The 18570-nt window shown below is 42.4% G+C and overlaps 1 protein-coding gene and 1 long non-coding RNA gene across 5 annotated transcripts in view; both read left to right on the top strand.

The window, feature by feature from the left end:
• The window catches only part of Cradd (CASP2 and RIPK1 domain containing adaptor with death domain), a 259171-nt gene that overhangs the window by 55679 nt on the left and 184922 nt on the right, over positions 1-18570 (top strand). The window lies entirely within an intron of this gene.
• LOC107979361 lies at positions 10432-16800 on the top strand. The gene is made up of 3 exons (XR_003480549.2): positions 10432-10773; positions 12257-12311; positions 15833-16800. It is a non-coding gene; the product is annotated as an uncharacterized LOC107979361 (long non-coding RNA).

Raw genomic sequence — 18570 nt, 5'->3', positions numbered from 1 at the left:
CCAGGAGTGGTGGTGCACACCCTTGATTCCATCACTTGGGAGGCAGAGACAGGCAGGTTCAAGACCAGAGTGAGTTTTAGGACAGCCAGGACTGCTACACACAGAAACCCTGTCTTTGGAAACCAAAAACCAAAACCAAAACCAAAATCAACCAAACATAGAACCTGGCTCCAATTACTCCCCAGCCTGAATCTCTTCAAAATTTTTTCCTAGCAATGCAAGTTAAAGTCCAAGACCTGCTCCACACCCTCCTGAAGCCCCCCCCCCCCACTGATCAGTTCTGCTGTCTTTCTTGCCACTTCCGGCATACTTTCTCAGTCTCACTCATGTCCAGCCCCTATGCCCTGCCCCCAGCCTCCTCCTCCTTCCCGTGCATCCACGCCTTCAGGATTTTTCACGTGAACAGCGGCTCTCCTGGATCTTTGCACAGACAGCTGCCTCTTGTCCTTTTAATATGCAGCTCAAATGTCAATTTAAGTAGCCTCTCCCAAGCTGTTAGTGGTTCCATGACCTTATTTTATTTTTCACTATATCCAAGGTGTGTGTGTGTGTGTGTGTGTGTATGAGAGAGAGAGAGAGAGAGAGAGAGAGAGAGAGAGAGAGAGAGAGAGAGAGAGAGAAAGAAACACTAGTATAGAAAGCTCCAGGAAATGAACTTGCCTACCTTGTACAAGATGTGTATCAATCAGAGCCCCAACAAGTAGGGGCATAGTGAAGAACAAAGTAGCTATGGAAGCTGGATAACATTATAGGGGAAAGAAGTCCAACACTGGAAGGCTGCATGTGTTGATAGCCTTTTTGCTGCTCGAGTCCAGAGATGGTGCTGAGTATCATAAGGAAAGGTCCCACCTGTGAGCACACTATGGGGAATAAATTCCAAAATGTGAGTGTGTGTGTGTGTGTGTGTGTGTGTGTGTGTGTACATGCGAGTGCGACTCAAATCATATTAAGCCATGGCAGTCTAGAGATGAGGGATCCTGGCACTGAGGAAGAGGGGCTGTGGCAGGGATTCAGCGAGAAGAGGCTTACTTACCCAGCTTCTTTGTTCACTCACCCTTCTGTCAGTTTCCTGGAAACCAGAGGATAAGGGTGCAGTGGGAGTATGGCTCATAAATGCCAGAGGCCTCCCGGGGCAGGGAGAATCCCAAGTGGAGCTGGGTGGGAGCAAACCAGCAGAACCAGCCAGTTCCTGCGTGGGCGTATGCCGACTGAGGAAACAAAGACGAAGAGAATAGAGATACCTCAAGAGGTGTGGTGCAATTGTTGGTACCATGCAGGCTAGCATCCTCTACAATTTCAGTCAGGCGCAGTGGCTTGAAGCTGTACTCTCAACCCTCAGGTTGACAGGAGGATTGCCATGAATTTGAGGCCAGCCTGGGCTCAGATGGAGTTTTAGAGCTGCTGCCTAGACTACAAATGTGAGTCCCTATCTCAAAAACAAAAGGGGGAAAATAGTAATTTTTAATCCTTACAGGAAATCTTCGAGACATGACATCGACCTTGAGGGAGGTTAAAGATCCTGAGGCCTTAGAGGCTAACAGACCCCAGACAAGAGGAATCATGGAGCCGAGATTACAAATGAGACCCAGAGGTCTTTTTTTGTTTTGCTATTTATTTATTTACTTATTTATTTGCTTTCTCTTTGTGGCTTTGTAGAGCAGGCTGGCCTCGAACTCACAGAGATCTGCCTCCTTCTGCTTCCCGATTAATCTGCTGGGATTAAATGTGTGTACCACTACTGCTTGGCTGAGGCCCATCAGTTAAACTGTTATCACTGCATCAAGTTAAACGCATTTGTATACTGCCAAGGTCAGCAGAGAGCCTGCACTGGTCATTGTCGGAAATGTCCCTCAGTCTTCTGAATCCCAGGGCACCTCTGCTTAGGCTTCTGTGGCTCTTAGCCTGGCCAGGGTCCACAGAGGAAGACAGCTTCCCCCAGTGGATTTATAGTGACAGTAGTGACAGCCTAATGCCATCCATGCTTCTAGCACCATCTATTGCTTTCCTTCATCCCCTTTGTGGGTAGGGTATCTGAATTTATTTTTATTGCCTATAATGATGTGTCTCTGATTCTGTGTAGGTGTGTGCATGTGAACACAGATGCCTATGGAGACCAGAGGTTTTGGATTCCCTGGAACTGGAGCTATAGGCAATATAAGCCACGCTATGTGGGTACTGGGAACCTAACCTGAGTCCTCTACAAGAGCAGCACTGGTTTTAGCCACTGGGAAATCTCTCAAACCCTTAGTTTTTATCTTTTAAATAACATCTCATATAAATATGTATTGTATGTTGAGCATATCCTCTAACCTGCCCCTATTCTCTCCCATCTCCTGCCTCTTCTTAGTTTCATTTCTTCCCCAAGACAGTTTCACCTCTGCTTTCAGGTCAGATGCATCTGTGATTTCATGTATCTATATAAAATCCAGGAACCACACAAATGAAAGAAAACATGGTGCCCCCCCCACACACACACCAGGCCAGCTAAATTCATTTAATGTGACTGTCTCCAGTTGCATCCATTTCCCCACTAACAGCATAACTTTATTGTTTCATTGTGTATATAGACCATATTCTCTTTATCCATGCCTCCATGTTGGAAACCTAGGTTGGTTCCATAGTCAACCATTGTAGAGTAGAATAGAACTTTGATAACCACTGATATTCGAGTATCTATCTCTGTGATGTGTTGATTGGAGTCCTTCAGGGAAACACCTTGAAGTGGGTCATATGCTAGGTCTGTTGTTAGATTTTGGAGAAACCTCTATACTGGTTTCGTTAGTGACTGGACCAGCTTACATTCCTACCAGCAGTGTGGGAAGGGCTCACTTTTGTCCATATCCTGGCCAGTGTTTGTTGTTTATTTTCTTGATGTCTGTCATTCAGTCTGGAGTGAGATGGGATGCAGTGTATTTTAATTCAAAACCATATGTTTCTTTATGATGTAATTATTTGAGAGCATCCTAGCTCTTTAAATCTTCAGAGAGGCTGGGTTCCATTTGTTCCTGGTCATTACATCTACAGCACTTGGCAGGTACTCATCAATACCATCAGTTCATCAGTATATTTCAGTGTTTAAGAAAAACTCATATGTGTCACAAACTTGTACCCTTTTTTATTTAATATTGGATCATGAGTGGTTTTATTACCCAAGCTGTATAAACAGTGTTTCCAAAATTATTAACATATGTCAATTGTACACAGTAATGAGTACATGTTTATCATGTACTTGTACTTGGATCATTTTTATCATCCCATCACTCTCCCGTATCCCCCCTTTCCCCTAACGCTAGTGTCCTTATTCTTCCCAAACAACATTCCTTTCACCTTTATGCTTTTTAAAACAGCATCTGGATTCCACATGCGAGGGGAAATGTGTGATGTTTGTGGTTCTGAGGCTGAACTGCTTCACTTAACGTGATGATCTCTGGTTTCACCCATTATCCAGCAAGTGGCATGATTGTTTTTCTTCATGGCCGAATAATACTCCATCATGTACCCACAGTACACTTTCTGTATCTCTTCATCCATTAATGGGAACCCAGGCAGATTCTTCAACCTGGCTGCTGTGAATATCGCCATACTACACAGCATATTATTGGTGCTCCAATAATAAGTCTTCAAGTCTTGTTCTGTTGCCGGAAAAACTTGGATGGAATATACATACATACATACATACATACATACATATATATTACCCTCATTCCACTAAATACCAACTCGGTCAGGAGCAACATTTTGGAGTTGGATTCCTTCCAGCAGAATTACTTCTATGAGAGCTTCTGTCTCCAGAGAATACCTAGAAAAGATGATTAGGCTCAACAGCTGTAATTACATCAAATAGACCCTGCTTTGAGAATCTAATTTGTTTTGCAATCTAATCCATCTTGTGGAAGAGTCAAAAGAGGAGTGTCAGCTGGTAAACACAGGTGGCAGAATACCTTTGTAAAACCCATTCATGCGTTTCTCCCCTGATCCCCCCGACTCATCCACCTGCCCACCCACCCACCATTCACCTTGGTGTGGGTGTGGCACCTCCCCAGAGGCTATGGTCTTCTCTAAAGATACACCATTTTGCCATCTCTAGTGTAGCCTTGCTTGTTGGTGACCAAGAGCTAAGCCCAGATGTCATTATGACTGCCCGAAGTCCCAGCCAAGACCAGTAAATTTCATTACTATGTTGGACACTGCAGACGTTTTTGAGGCATCAAATTGAAATGTCAACTTTCATTGTATTTACAATACCAAACTGCCCCTATTACATCAAAAAATGCCCTGAAAATGCCCTAAAGCACAGGAAGGGATGTGAGAGGGGAACTGTATTGGTTGAGCATCAGTGTAAATGTGGTTGGGGACTGTACCGTTTGCTTTACAAGCACAAGGCACTGGCAGAAGAAGGTGGTGAAGCCCTGCTGCTGCTTCAGATTTGATTCCACTTCCTACTGCATGAACAAAGCAGATTTCTTAGTTTCTCTTTCTTACTTTCATTATCTGCAAAATAAGGAAAACTGGCATCCCCTTTACAGCCCCATGAGCCCTAAATAATCCATTTGTACAGGAGGACACCATTTAAGGAGATTAATGCCTGGAACATGTTAGCAGTGTGAATATTCGATATACCACTTGGCTTAGGGTTAATTGCTGTGATAAAACATCATGGTCAAAAGCTATTTGGGGAGGAAAGTGTTTATTTGGCTTACTCATCCACATCATAGTTCATCACTGAAGGAAGTCAGGAGAGGAACTCAAACAGGCCTGGAACCGGGAGGCAGGAGCTGATGCAGAGGCCATGGAGGGATGCTGCTTACTGACTTGCTCTCGATGACCTTCTCAGCCTGCTCTCTCATAGAGTCCAGGACCACCAACCTAGGGATGGCATCACCCACAATAAGCTGGGCCCACCCCCATCAGTCATTAATCAGAAAAATGCCTCACTGCTGTGGAACAATCCTTTTCTACACTAGGAATATGTATCACTCTCATTGGTTTATAAAAAGCTGACAGACTGGTAGCTGGACAGGAAGTTAGGCAGGAAAGCCAAACTGAGAATGATGGGAAGAAGAATGAAGGAGTCGAGGGAGATGCTAGCCAGCGGCCCAGGAAGCAAGACATGATAAAGGACAGGTAAAGCTCCGAGCCACATGGCAATGCATAGATTAATAGAAATGGGTTAATTTAAGTTGTGAGAGTCAGTAATAAGCCTGAGCTATTGGCTGAGTCAGTTACTTGGGACAGGGTGGTTGGGATAGGAAATGTCTGTTTATGTCTCACAGAGGTGCCTATAGGCCAGTCTTACAGAAGCACTTTCTCAATTGAAAGTCCCTTTTCCCAGAGGACTCCGGCCTGTGTCAAGTTGACATAAAACACCAACACAGCACTCACTTTATTTTAAATGTTTGTATTCTTTCCTTGTAACTACGAGGCAGATCAGGCATTGAAAAAGGGTCAGTCAGTGTGTATGTTTAACTCAGCCTGCAGATTTCCCTTCAGTTAAATCCCATGAGTGAAATTCTGAAGTTTTAAATAAAAGACCCAGATTTCTACCTTTTCATGAAAAAAAAAAAATCTCATGTGGAAGCGACCAACCTGAGGCAAATGCCACTGACTTCCTTGTGCCACAGAATGGTAAAGGTGGGTTTGCTTAGCATGTACGAGGCCCTCTGGTCCATACTACATTGCAAACACATGGAATGACATCAGTGGTGAGTGGTACAACTGTAGCAATCACTTGAGGCAATGACTTCCATCTTGGTTAAGATGCCCAAGGTGGGGTAGGATTAAAACAACAGTGCTTATGTGTGTTTGAGAACTGTTGCCTCCTCCTCAGTGCTGTTCAACTGTCTGCTCTATAGCAAGCTTTCTTGTCAGACTATCTATGGACTGCCAGCCCACAAATATTGACCCAGAGGCTTATTATTAATTATGGAAGCTTGGCCTTAAAATAACCTATTTAAAAAAAAAAAAAAAAAAACATCTTCTTCCACGTGGCTCAGTTACCTCTTCTTTGTACGGCACCCTCAACTTGCTCCAAGCCTGCTGGTGAAATCCCAGTTTCTCTCTGCCCAGAAGTCCTGCCTAATCTCTCCTGCCAAGCTATTGGCTGCTCAGCTTTTTATTACACCAATCACAGCAATACATCTTCATACAGTGTACAAACATCCCATGACACTGCTCTGATCACTTCAGGGTGTCAGCCCAGAACTTCTCTTTAGCTACCACTTTGTCCACTGGTTAGGCAAAACACACCTAAAGGCTCTTATATCATATACTCTCTCTCTCTCTCTCTCTCTCTCTCTCTCTCTCTCTCTCTCACGCATGCACACTCACACACATACAATGCACACACACAGCACAGCAATAAGAAGTGAAGAAAGGGATACTTTTTTTTGTTCACACTCAGGGATTTTTATTTATTTTTTATTTTTCTGTTTTATATTTTACACTTTTTATTAAATTATTTTTTTAATATTCCTATGCCAGTTCCCCCTCCCTCCTCTTCTCCTGTTCCCCCCTCCCCCCCTCCTCCCATCTGCTCTAGGGAGAGGGTAAGGCCTCCCCTTGGAAGTCTACTAAGTCTGTCCCATCATCTCATTGAAGCAGGACCAAGGCACCTCCCCACCCTCACACCCCTGTGTCTAGGCTGAGCAAGGTATCTCCATATAGAATGAATGGGCTCCACTAAGTCAGTTTGTGTATTAGAATTAGATCTTGTACCCACTGCCGTTGGCCTCGTATATCGCCCCAGCCACACCATTGTCACCTATATTAAGGGAGTCTAGTTTGGTCTTATGCAGGTTCCCCATTTGTCAGACCTGAGTCAGTGATCTCTCACTAGCTCGGGTCAGCTGATTCTGTGGGTTTCCCCATCATGGTCTTGACTCCTTTATTGCTCCTCCCTCACTTCTATTGTACTCCAGGCGCTTGTGCATTGGTTAGTTGTGGATTTCTGCATCTGCTTCCATCTGTTTCTGGAAGAGGGTTCTAGCTTCTCTGGGGTGGTGGATTGTAGGCTGGGTATCTTTTGCTTTGTCAGATGTCCACTTACGAGTACATACTATATTTTTCTTTCTGGTAAGGGTTACCTTCTTGATGATGTGTTTTGTGTTTGTTTTCTGCAGCCATATATTTCCCTAAGAAAGAACACCTTTATGCAAAACAAACAACAACAAAAATTTGCCAGGTGAAGTAGCCTGAGTAGTCCTGTAATCCCAACACTGGTGTTGGGTGGGTGAGGCTGAAGCAGGAACAACATGGACTACATGGTGAGACTCTGGAAACAAACAAGCAAGCCAGGTATGGTGGCTTAGTCCTAGCACTCAGTAGGCAGAGGCAGGTAGAGCTCTAGGAGTTCCAGGATAGCCGAGGCTACAGAGTGAGGCCCTGACTACAACAGTTCCACAGAAGCCCACCTAAAGAACACACACACGACTCTCATCTGTCAACACCCTCCTTGCAAGAGACAATCCTGCCTCATGTTCTCTGTTGCTCTAAGAGGAGACACAAGGTCTGCCCATGGGCAAGAAGGAGCAAGTCAGGTGGATAGATTTCCAACTGCCAGGCACTTCTCAGCCAGTGCGGACACAACTCCCCTAGCTATCTGGGGACATACAGCTTCTAAGAAAGAAGTTGTCTCTATTTTTAAACCAGTTTAAAAGCCCTATTAGATACATAATTTGCTCAAGCCAACAAATAATTGCTTAAGAAGAATGCTTGCCACACAATAACCTTTTAACACATGCAGTTCCCAAGTTTCGCTTACAGGCAATTTGAGGAATGATTTTTTTTTTTTCAAAATCACTTTGTGTTCCTTAGAAAGGTTGAAATGCTATGGGGACTTCACTGTTTAGAGTTTGAGATTCATTTGAGTTGATCAATGCTTTAATCCCAGCACTTGGGAGGCAGAGGCTGGAGGATCTCTCTGAGTTCAAGGCCAGCTGGTCTACAGAGTAAGTACCAGGACAACTATGACTACGTAGAGAAACCCTGTCTTGAAAAAGCAAAAACAAAAACAAAAAATGAAAGAAGGAAGGAAGGAGAGAAGGAAGAAAGAAGATATTCATTTGAATCTTTCATTCTTGTTTGTGGACATGGAAGTGTGTACCACAGAGCTCGTGCAGAGGTCAGCTTTCAGAAATCATTCTCTCTTCCACCATGTGGATTCCAGGGGTAGAACTCAGGTCATCGGGCTTGAACAGCAAATGCTTTTACCTGCCCTGGTAGTTTCTATGGTGGCTGCAGGAGCTAATGGGGAATGCCCTAAGATGTTGTGTAGTGGGACACAGCATGACCCTCTAGGATTTTCACTGTGGTCAGAATATGTTTCCCCAAATTCATGTGCTAGAACTTAGTCATAAGTGTGAGCGTATTGAGAGATGGGGCCGCCAGCAGGTATTGAGTCAGCCACGAGGGTGGAGCTCCCTGGAAAAGGATTGGTGACTTTATAAAGGGTTGAACGGAACTGATGCTTGTTTCTTTTTGTACTTCTGTCCCTTCCACCATGTGACAGCTCAAATTCCAGCTGGGAAACAAAGATCAGGTCTTCATCTGGACTTCCCAGCCTCCAGAACTTTGAAGAATAACTTTTTATTTTTTGATTATTCATGCTCAGGTATTTTTTTATAACAGCACAAATAAACCAAGACAATATTCTCAGGAGATATTCTTGCTAACCGCCCTGGAGCTGTTTTGAAGAAGCAGACCAATGGTGGAGTATATGTATACTGCCTGCAGCAGATGAATGGGTTTGGATCCCCCACCCCCCGGACTTGCAACCCTTACCTCCCTATCCCACTCTTTGGACCAGGTGGACAGGCAAGGGATGAGGAGTCACAATGGAGATGAAGCACACAGTGCCTTCCACTGGTGAAGTTGTTGCCAATCCTAACCAAACACAAGAACCCAGAACAGAACCCAAGGAGTTTGCTTGTGGCTGAGCCTTGGTTTGGCTGTTGAATGTCTGGCCAGTGCTTACGGCTGTTCCTCTCAGCTCAACTTTTTGGGTTGCTCTTAGAGCAAGCAGGTTGGAGCCCCACCCTTCACTATCCCCTGAGGTAATCTTTTAAAACTCCCAGCTGTGAGTGAAGGCCCCATTCCCCACCCCCCCCCACCTCACCTCTGAGCTTCTCAGGCCTCTTTGGCCCTCTCTCCTGCTGGTAATTTCCCAGGCTGAATCACTCTGACTATCTGGCCATCTCCTGGGGCAGACAAATAGTTTCAAACATTCTCAGTGACTCATGTGTCCTTAGTAGTTCTTGTATTTATTTTTTTGTTGATGTTCTGCACATACACACACACACACACACACACACACACACACACACACACACACACACCCCATCACCACCACCACCACCACCAAAAAAGTCAGAGAATACAAAACTTTCTCCGTGCATGCTTTTACTTGAATGTTAGTTTTCTCCCATACAATTGAAACAAAGGTCTGATTATTTCACCTTTAAGCAACTCCCAGGACTTTCTGGATGAGGAAGGAATAGTATGCTGATTTTATAGAGAAAAAACTGCCAGCCGCTTGGTATGCTGGGCCACTTGCTTTGCCTCCCTTAGTGACTCTCGAATCTGAACCTTGCATCCAAAACCCTGCAATAATGGGACTAACAGAGGCAGCAGGACAACCCTTTTATGACTTGAAGCAGTCTGAAAAGTGTCCCTGGGACCAGGAGAACAAGACCCCATGATAATGTTAGCCTGAGTGGGAGCAGAGTGGGCCACTGAGAATAGCTGCCATTTGGGTCAGCAGGAACTAACTGGGGAAGTTCTTCAGGCAATATTTTGGTCTCTGCTGTATGCTGGTATGAATGCCACAGACTGCCAACTTCACAGCATGCCGGACCCTCCATCCTCATCCTGGCACATTTACCCAGCCTTATCTTGCTGGATTTTTTTCACTCCACTGCACCCTCCTAGTAGACTACAGTCCAGGCATACCTCCTAGTCACACAGCTGCGGAGCAAGCCAGGATGCTCTCACGGCAGAGATTCTGAACACTCTGTTCCCTCCCAGCATGTTCTTCCTAACCCCTCTCCCCGGAGAACTCCTACTTATCCTTCATGGCCCAACTCACGCATTTTTCCCCCTGTATCTCTCCAAACAGCCCCAGAACGTCTGATCCACCCTGTACCTAATGTACAATTCTATTACACAACCCTTTTGACCTCAGTGTCAGTTAAATGATCTACTGGTAAGAAATTCTTTTGCAATATTTATATAGTTTTCATGATATGGCATGATGCAATAATAGAAAATGTAGGAAGCCTGTGGAGAAAAACCTCCCAAACTATCTGCAGTCTTACTGGAATCTGATAATATTAACATTTTGTTTCTGAGCCGGCATGCACATTGGTGCATATCTACACACCCAGCTGAAACGGGGGGGGGGGGGGTGTCTGTCACATGCCTGAGACTGGTCTGAGTCACATAACAAATAGTTTTTTTAAGTCTCCATTTCTGTATTTTAAAACACCAGGTATATTACTATAGCTTACATAACATATAACCACCCATTTAAATTATATAATGAATTTGATGAATTTTACTATACAGTTGTTCACCCACACAATTGTTTTATAAACATTTATGCCTCATATCCTTTGGTAATTCCTGTTTCCCTTATACCCTACTCCCAGCCAACCCTAGGAAACTACTGACTTATTTTTTGCCGTCTAGACTTGCCTAGACATTTCATATATATGGAATTATTCAGCATCTAGCATGTTGTGTTCCTCCTGCTTTAACCTTCTGAAAACAGGTGTACAGGTGGGTGACATGGTATCTGGCTAATAATTCCTTTTATATTTTCTTGGTTTAGTGTTATTTATACTTGCTGAGGATTTTGTGACTATTTACAAAAGTTTTCTTTTATTGTATATCTCTGTCTTGTTTGGATCTCAACAGCATACTATCCTCATAGAAAAGTAAGCAGTCCCTACATTTATACCTTTTGTGAGGTATAATATTCTGAGGAATTAATATTAATTATTATTATTTTAAAAATCTGTACAGCTTGCCAGTAAGACTATTGGGGCCTGTTTTTTTTTTTTTTTTTTTTTTTGTTGTTGGTTGTTTGTTTTTTATCTGAAGGTAATTCTAAAATTACTCATTGTCTTGAAATGAAGATTTTTATTATTATTCAAATGTTGTGAGGTCAACAAATTAAGAAATAAGCCTAAGGACAGGACAGTTTGTTACTTATGGTTCCCAAGAGGACCAAGCCATGGGGAAACATCAAAGGCCACATGGGGAAATATCAGGGCAGTCAGGGAGTAAAGGGGTCAAGGGGAAAACAGGGGTAAGAGGCTTCATTGCAGCTTCTGAGGGAGGAATAGCTGATGAAGAGTGAGCAGGGTTAGGATTTCCTGGTAGGAATGACTTTAGAACATGGTCTCTGGGGCCTGTAATTTGTTTATGGATTGTGTGGTACCTGGGCCTGCCATGGTTATGACTGAAGAGGATAGTCCAGGACTGGGAATGTGTAGCTTAGGGGTCAAGTGCTTGCTTAGCATGCCAAAGACCCTGAGTTTGGCTGGAGGTAGTATGGGATGTGGATTTTTTTAGTTGGCACATGTCAAAGCTTGTTAGCTTATATAAACTGGTAGCATGGGATTCTCTCTCCTTATATCTACTAGACCTCAGATTCCAGATCATCAGAAATAATAATTCTCTTTCATGTTTCTTATAAGATAAATATACAACTTTGCATTGAGTCTTGTTTCATTTAACAACTTCTAATATTTCTTCTCAACTTAAAACAGTGAATTAAAGCTGGGTGTGGTGATAAATGTCTTTAATCCCAGAAATTGGGAGGCAGAGGTAGGTGGATCTCAGTGAATTTGGAACCATCCTGGTCTACATAGAGAGATCCAACACAGCTACATAGAGAGACCCTGTCTCAAAAAGCAAAGCAAAGCAAACTAACAAGAATACCAATTAATATATATATATATATATATATATATATATATATATATATATGAGATTGTTCCTCATTATTACAAATGATGTAATCTAAGATTGCATATATGTCATCTAGGAGGCATTTTTTTTTCTTTTTCTTTTTTCTTTTTGGTTTTTCAAGACAGGCTTTCTCTGTGGCTTTGGAGGCTGTCCTGTTACTAGCTCTTGTAGACCAGGCTGGTCTCGAACTCACAGAGATCCACCTGCCTCTGCCTCTGCCTCCCGAGTGCTGGGACTAAAGGTGTGCACCACCAACGCCCAGCCATTTTTTTTCTTATTTATTTAGATATTTCCCAGACTCCTGTTGTACTCCTAGAAACAGCCCCGTACTGGACCTATAGGTATGTGTTACTTTATTCAGCTGACATTGTTCTCCTCTGCCTTTTTAAATGTGGTCATTATGATGATGATGATGATGATGATGATGATGATGATGATGATGATGTGTGTGTGTGTGTCCATGGTGTGTGTGTGTACATGCATGGCACGACACATATGCTGAGGTCAGAGGTCAACTTGCAGGAGTCAGTGTCTCCTTCCACCATGTGGGTTCTGGGTATCAAACTCAGGTCCACAGCTTCGGCGGCAGTGCCTTTGTCCACTGGACTATCTTGCCAGCCCTCTTTTCCTTCTGATGCACAGGTAATTTTAAAATATATTTACTTCTGAAACAATTCCTACAATCCCACAATCCCATTCCAAAAGTGGCTCTCCCTGCACATTCCCACCTCCTTCTCAAATTCCATCATAGTGCATTGGTCTTTGCATGTGTTTGCCTACACAAAGAGGGGGAAGGGGAGGGGGGAGAGAGGGAGAGAGAGAGAGAGAGAGAGAGAGAGAGAGAGAGAGAGAGAGAGAAACAGAAGGGAGGAGGCAGACATGGTTTTGGCCTTACATCATTCAGGTCATTCCTACTTTCTAGGATGTCTAAGCAACCTTCCAAGTCATAATTTAAGCTCATTCTTTTCTAAGATGCCACACTGGGTTCCAGGGCCAGTTAACAGATGTTTCATGAGTCCCTACCATGTGTCAGGCCCTGGTGTTTAGAGGTGGTATTCTTGTAGATCATCACCACCACCATAATGATGAAAATTTACCATCCCATTTTGATGAATATGTAATTCTTACCCTCAAGAATACAAGCTTAGAAGAGGAGTTACTGAGTTAAAAGACTCTTGACATGAAATTGCTTTCTAAGAAGTGGGACTGATCTATTTTCCCGGGAGGCTTGTATAAGAATGCTCAATAACATGGTAGATGGGACATTTTAGTTTTAATTTGCATTTTTATATTACTTTGAGAATGAGTGCTTTTTCTTCTGTTCCTTTAGAGAACCCTAACTAATACCACATTTATTAGACAATTGTATTTTCTTCCTGGATTATGAAATTTTTGTCCTTTTGCTAGCTTTTCCGATAAGATCAATTTTTGGGTTGTATTTATTTGCATGAATAATATATTGTACCTATTTCCCCTTTGTGATTTCAGTTGAAAATATTGTTTTGTATGTGCTTTGTGCATTTAATTTAAAAATATTTTATCACTGTTTTATGCATATGAGTGTTTTGCCCTTATGTGTGTCCGTGTACCACATGTGTGCCTGGTGCCTGCAGAGACTAGAGCGGAGTGTCAGATCTCCCAAGACTGGAGTTGCAGACAGTTGTGAGATGCCATGTAAGTCCTGGGAACCTGAGTCCTTTGGAGGAGCAGCCAGTATTCTTAGCTGCTGAGCTATCTCTCCAGCCTCTGTGCATATAATTTCTACTAATTATTATTATTAATTATTTTTTGTTTTGTTTTGTGTTTTGAGGCAGGGTTTTTATATGTAGCCCAGGCTGTCCTGAAATTAGCTCTGTAGACCAGGCTGGCCTTCAAACTCACAGAGATCCACCTGCCTCTGCCTCCTGTGTGCTTTGGTTAAAGACTTGTGCTAACAATGCCTGGCTAATTTTCATGGATCATTGATAGACAGATTTTTGAAAAATTTCACTTTTTTATTATTATTTTTATTTTTATTTTTATTTTTTTTTTTTGTTTTTTGTTTTTTCAAGACAGGGTTTCTCTGTGGCTTTGGAGGCTGTCCTGGAACTACCTCTTGTAGGCCAGGCTGGTCTCGAACTCACAGAGATCCACCAGCCTCTGCCTCCCGAGTGCTGGGATTAAAGGCATGCGCCACCACCGCCCGGCTAAAATTTCACTTTAATAAAGGCAAAGTATCCAGAGTTTCCTCCGTTGCTGTTTCATTTATTACATTTTTACTACAAAATCCTTCCCGGAATCGATCAAGACTGGTAACCATCTGTTTACCTAGTTATCTGTTTCTCTTCCACCCTCTAGCCTCCCTCCCTCTCTCCTTTCTCCTAATGTTTTATGAAATGGGTTCTCCCTTCATAATCCAGGCTGGCCTCTAACTCATAACCTCCCTGCCTTTGCTTCCTGAGTGTGAGGCATACAAGAAGTTCAATACACACCAGCTCTGGCTTCCTTTTTAACACCAAGCAATCAAAACAAAATGACAAGTGCTTTGGGGAGCAAAGAAAGATTTGACTTTATTGTCTTTCCTAAAAGTGCAGTCACAGACATCACTGAACAAGTCACCCTTTGTGTAGTGCCATAGTCTGTTTCCATTCACCCTCCATGTGGGGCTCTGTCGTTCATGTACAGGGTTTACTTTTCTCAGAGATCCCACTCCCATTTTGTATACAGTATAGACATTCATATCAATGTGATTGATAGTCCTTAAATAATGCATAGATAAAAATGTATAGATCCCTACAGAATAAGCATAAAATGGACATTTAGTGGTAAAATCATAAAGGTCATTTAAAAAACATTTATTTATTTATCTGTGTCATGTGTGTGAGAATGAGTGTTCCTTGGCAACCATATAAAGGTCAGAGAACAACTTCCTGGGGTCAGTTTTTACTTACACAATGAGGGTCCTGGACATCAAAATTATGTTGTCAGGTTTGGTGGCAAAAACCTTTACCCATTGAGCCATCTCCTTCGACCACAGGTCATTTCCACTCATTTCTTATTGATCACTCTCGCTAGGTTCTATAATTTGGACCTTATGCAACCCTCAAAGGTCTGTGTATGAAGGCTTGAACCCCAGATGGTGGCTCTATAGGGGAGTGGATGAACCTTCAAGAAACATAGGTGGAAGTTAGGTCATTATGATGCTATGTACTGCCACAGGCACGAAACAAGACAGAACAACCACAGCCTGAAATATCTGAAACCCTGAGCTAAAATAAGCCTCTTTTCCTTTGAACTTGGATTTTTTTCAAGTATTTGTCATAGTGATGAGAAGCTAATACACGAAGGTTGTGTTTGTTCTGTTCACTGTTTCAAATAGACTCTCTTTGGTTTACTAGCCTTCTCTTCCTGATCATAGCTTTGCCAGTGTTTTCTAGTGCTTAATGTAATGGGACACAGTTACTGTATTTATTAAGCTTGGTATCTTTTTCTAATATACAGCCTTTTATTCTTTGTGCTTTTGGGTATTAAATTTTACTTTGTTTGTGAAGTATTCCTAAGCCATTTACCTTCCTAAGTTTGGTACCATCCTTCTATACTCCTCCCATTTAAACTTTTTGAAGGATCTTTGTTTCACAAACTCAACTCTTACATTTTCTATGTCGAGTATATACAGTATACTCGGTTTTAGGAAAGTTAGTTTAGCTGAGTATAAGTTTCAGTCTAATGCAGTCCGGTCTCTCCTCCCTTTGCTTGCCATTCTGTATGGATTTTCAAGTTGAAGAAAATGTTTCTTTAATTCTCCTACAATTCTGTTAATTGTCTGATAACTTTAAACATTTTTATGACCTCTGTCATTTTATTTTGTTTGTTTTCCTTCCAGAGCTGCTGTTACAGACTTCGACACTCCAGGTCTCTTAATGTGCACGAAAGCTATCAGCAATTTATTCCTTCAGGATAGCAGAGTTCCTCAAGCTTGGTCTCCCAGATCAGAAGGTTGTTCTACTGCTGTATTCTTGGGGATATTATTCCCAATTACTTCGTTTTTCAACTATCACATGTTCTATAATCAGCTTTATTTTCCATTTCTACCTTACTTTGTTAGATCTTCTATTTTTTACCATTATTGCCCCTTGTTTTAAATTTTTATTTAGTATGTTATTGACCAAATTCAATATTCCTTTCTCTTCCTTTTGCTGTCTTTCTTTTAGCAGTTTTCTTCCATTCACATCTCTCTTCCAGCCTCCAGCAACAGCCTGCACAGTAGATTCAGTGGAGTGGTGAAACAGGTCCTGGGAGAGGATGGAGCTTCCCTTAGAAGGCTGTTAATGAAGATGAGGCTGTTATCCCTGACAGGGAATAATTCTCCTCCTCCTCTTCTTTCTCCTCCTCCTTTTCTTCCTCCTCCTCTTCCTCCACCTCTTCCTCCTCCTCCAAAACAGAGTTTCTCTGTGTAGTCCTGACTGTCTGGAAGTCACTCTATAGACCAGGCTAGTCACAAACTCAGAGATTTACTTGCCTTTGCCTCCTAAGTTCTAGGATCAAAGGAGTGTACCACCACTGCCCAACTAGGAGAGTTACTCTTTTGTCCTCCATGTACTATTTGATCAGATCAACTCCCAGGTTGCTTAACACAAAAATGACTTTGTAAGCTCACTTGAAAGAACAAGGAAGAACAGATCCAGGATTGTAGCATCAATGTCTCGGGTGATGAAACAGGCACCAATAGAAAGAATTCTGAGAGAAGTGTTTATCCTCACCTCAGGCTTAGAGTCATTCACTGTGCCTCTGGGCAGAGGATAACTGGTTGGTGAAAGTAGCGGTTAAATAGATATTTAACTCTTTTGTTGATGTTGGGTGCCTTCTTTGCTCACTCTCTCTCCATTATAACTATTGAGGCAGAGCTCACCAATTCTAGGTAGTCTAACAAGTCAGGGAGTCCCCTGTCTCTGCTCCCTCCATCCCAAGTACTGGGATTGCAGGTGAGGGTTTACATGGGTACTGTGACTTGATGCATCAGTCCTCATGCTTTCAAGGGAAGTAAGCTCCCCAGCTCCATACTTAGCTCTTGACAATAGTTGCAACACCTGAGTAAGTATCTTGCATTAATTAGATAGATATCTGCCATACCAGAAAAAACAAGACAATCAATCAATTTATTGAAACAATTTCTTTTGGCTTGCAGTTTTGGAAGCTCTAGTCCATGGTTAATTCGCTCATTGTGTTGTGGCCTGTGGTGAGGCCGTGCATTATGGTCCGTAGTGCAGCAGAGCCACACTGCTCATCTCAAGGCTGGGAAGTGAAAAGGAGGAGGAGGATGGTCATGAGACCTGCAGTCCACTTTAAGGCACACCCCCAAGGACCCAAAGACCTCTCATTGGGCACCATCTCCTCCACATTCCAATAGTGTCACTCTGAAGGTTTTAATGAATGGGAATTTGAGATTGGAATTTCAGCACATCTTAATGTCACCTGGTTTCAGTACTGTCACCTGGAAAATAGAGCCCTGCCTCAGAATGCAGTTGTTTAAAACCTAGGAGATAATATGCAAAGTTTCAGATATGATTTCTGGACTACAGTTGAATTTTTTTTTTTTTTTAGACAGGATCACCAAGTAATTCTGGCTTGCCTAGAACTCTTTACATAGTCCAAATTGGTCTCAAACTCACAGAAATCTGCCTGCCTCTACCTTCTGAGTGCTAGGACTAAAGGTGGTGTGTACCATCTTACTTGGCCTCCATAATTGGTGCTTAATAAATTATAGTTAATTCCCATAACTATTCCACAATCATTTTCCCCCACAGGAAATCCTACCTATAGGGCAAATGAATGAATATATTCAATTTTCAGGGACCACAAATAACTCTACATTTCATTTGTTAGTTTTCTACTCATACTTAGGTTATTCGAAGTCTGAAATCATGCCTATTTGAGATTCAAGACATCTTTCACCCTATTCTTATATACTCAAGCACAAGCTTTCTGTTTTTCTAAATGATCTCACTTCATTTCCTGCCTGGGTCCTAGAGCACAGACAGAGGGTAAAGGATGTCCCTCTGTGTAGGAGCCTCCATGGCTTCCAGCCTAAGAGTTTTCATTATTTGTTTGTATCTCATATTCCTTTGCCCTTCTTTTGCACTTACCCCTCCCAAACAGCTGCTATTGTTGGCCTCTCCCATTATTATTCTTGTGAATACTGAGAATGGTTCTTTGGTCCAAAGCCTTCCCAGCTGGCTCTTGGCTAGTATTTTGCAAAACTGAAAAGTTTTACAGTCACTAGTTTTTCACATCAGCTGTGCTTTCTGTATCAGATAGTCATGGGGCATGCTCAGGGCTCTGTGAGTCACTCCCTCCCTTTCATCATGTCTTTAAAAGGGACAGAGAGTTCAAACTCCTAAGACAGACAGAAATGGACCACTTAGTTCTTTTCTGCTTGGTGTGATGACTTGTCCCAAAGATGTTCTTGTTTACTCCACCTCTGGACCCTGAGTTGTTCTTGAAATCCACTCAATTTACCTATGCAATTTAGAAAATAATATGCGGTTGTTTTCTAAGTTGTCTTTTGTTTTTATTTCTTTGTGCATAATTCTTAAAGAGTTTCAGACTTTTGAATGGGTACCA

Source organism: Cricetulus griseus (assembly GCF_003668045.3).
Source record: "Cricetulus griseus strain 17A/GY chromosome 1 unlocalized genomic scaffold, alternate assembly CriGri-PICRH-1.0 chr1_0, whole genome shotgun sequence".
Lineage (NCBI taxonomy): Eukaryota > Metazoa > Chordata > Mammalia > Rodentia > Cricetidae > Cricetulus > Cricetulus griseus.
The sequence above is the reverse complement of the archived record's forward strand: the minus strand, read 5'-3'. Positions and strand labels throughout refer to the sequence as shown.